Source organism: Carcharodon carcharias, assembly GCF_017639515.1.
Source record: "Carcharodon carcharias isolate sCarCar2 chromosome 29 unlocalized genomic scaffold, sCarCar2.pri SUPER_29_unloc_3, whole genome shotgun sequence".
NCBI classification, from domain to species: Eukaryota; Metazoa; Chordata; class Chondrichthyes; order Lamniformes; family Lamnidae; genus Carcharodon; species Carcharodon carcharias.
In genome coordinates, this window is record NW_024470676.1 from 5,149 (window position 1) to 7,500 (window position 2,352).

Genomic DNA, 2,352 nt, shown 5'->3' on the forward strand with positions numbered 1-2,352 from the left:
GCGATGGAGAGAGGGGAAGTGAGAGGGTGATTGAGTGAGGGAGTGTCAGAGGACGATGGAGAGAGAGTGTGTGAGAGAGACTTGGAGAGAGGGGGTGTGAGAGGTTGATGGAGAGAGGGAGTGTGGGGGAGCGATTGAGAGAGGGAGTGTGAGAGGGCGATGGAGAGAGGGATCGTGAGATGGCGATGGAGAGAGGGAGTATGAGATGGCGATGGAGAGCGGGAGTGTGAGAGGTTGATGGAGAGAGTGATTGTGAGAGGGCGATGGAGAGAGGGAGTGTGAGAGGGCGATGGAGAGAGGGAGTGTGAGAGAGGGATGGAGAGAGGGATGTGAGAGGTCGATGGAGAGAGGGAGTATGAGAGAGCAATGGGGAGAGGGGGAGTGAGTGGCTGATGGAGTGAGGGAGTGTGAGATGGTGATGGAGAGAGGGAGTTTGAGAGGGTGATGGAGAGAGGGAGTGTGAGAGGTTGATGGAGAGAGTGATTGTGAGAGGTCGATGGAGAGAGGGAGTATGAGAGAGCAATGGGGGGAGGGGGAGTGATTGGCTGATGGAGTGAGGGAGTGTGAGATGGTGATGGAGAGAGGGAGTTTGAGAGGGTGATGGAGAGAGGGAGTTTGAGAGGGTGATGGAGAGAGGGGGATTGAGAGGGTGATGGAGTGAAGGAGTGTCAGTGGACAATGGAGAGGGAGAGTGTGAGAGAGAGATGGAGAGAGGGAGTGTGAGAGGTTGATGGAGAGAGGGAGTGTGAGAGGGCAAGGGAGAGAGGGAGTGTGAGAGGACAATGGAGAGAGGGAGCGTAAGAGGGCGATGGAGAGAGGGAGTGTGAGAGGGCGATGGAGAGAGTGAGTGTGAGAGGGCGATGGAGAGAGGGAGTGTGAGAGGGCGATGGAGAGAGGGAGTGTGAGAGGGTGATGGAGAGAGTGATTGTGAGAGGGCGATGGAGAGAGGGAGTGTGAGAGGGCGATGGAGAGAGGGAGTGTGAAAGGGCGAGGGAGAGAGGGAGTGTGAGAGGGCGATGGAGAGAGTGATTGTGAGAGGGCGATGGAGAGATGGAGTGTGAGAGGGCGATGGAGGGAGGGAGTGTGAGAGAGGGATGGAGAGAGGGAGTTTGAGAGGGTGATGGAGAGAGGGAGTGTGAGAGGGTGATGGAGAGAGGGAGTGTGAGAGAGCTATGAGGAGAGGGGGAGTGAGAGGGTGATGGACAGAGTGAGTGTGAGACCGCGATGGAGAGATGGGGTGTGAGAGGGTGATGGAGAGAGGGAGTGTGAGAGGATGATGGAGAGAGGGAGTATGAGAGAGCAATGGGGAGAGGGGAAGTGAGAGGGTGATGGAGTGAGGGAGTGTGAGAGGGTGATGGAGAGAGGGAGTTTGAGAGTGTGATGGAGTGAGGGAGTGTCAGAGGACGATGGAGAGAGAGAGTGTGAGAGAGAGATGGAGAGAGGGAGTGTGATAGGTTGATGGAGAGAGAGAGTGTGAGAGGACAATGGAGAGAGGGAACGTGAGAGGGCGATGGAGAGAGGGAGTGTGAGAGGGCGATGGAGAAATGGAGTGTGAAAGGGCGATGGAGAGAGGGAGTGTGAGCGGGCGATGGAGAGAGGGAGTGTGAGAGGGTGATGGAGAGAGGCAGTGTGAAAGGGTGATGGAGAGAGGGAGTGTGAGAGGCTGATGGAGAGAGGGAGTGTGAGAGAGCAATGAGGAGAGGGGGAGTGAGAGGGTGATGGAGAGAGGGTGTGTGAGACCGCTATGGAGAGATGGGGTGTGAGAGGGTGATGGAGAGAGGGAGTGTGAGAGAGCGATGGAGAGGGGGAGTGTGAGAGTGCGATGGAGAGTGGGGGAGTGAGAGGATGATGGAGTGAAGGAGTGTCAGAGGACGATGGAGAGAGAGAGTGTGAGAGCGAGATGGAGAGAGGGGGTGTGAGAGGTTGATGGAGAGAGGGAGTGTGAGACCGCGATGGAGAGAGGGAGTTTGAGATCGTGATGGAGAGGGACCGTGAGAGGGTGATGGAGAGAGGGATTGTGAGAGAACGATGGAAAAAGTGAGTGTGAGATAGCGATGGAGAGAGATTGTGATAGGGTGATGGAAAGAGGGAGTGTGAGAGAGCGATGGTGACAGGGAGTTTGAGAGGGTGAGAGGGAGAGAGAGAGTGTGAAAGGGTGATGGAGAGAAGGAGTGTGAGAGAGCGATGGAGTGAGGGAGTGTGAGTGGATGATGGAGAGCGGGAGTGTGCGAGAGCGATGGAGAGAGGGACTGTGAGAGTTTGATGGAGAATGTGAAAGAGCGATGGAGAGAGGGAGTGTGAGAGAGCGATGGAAATAGTGAGTGTGAGAGAGAGCTATGGAGAGAGGGAGTA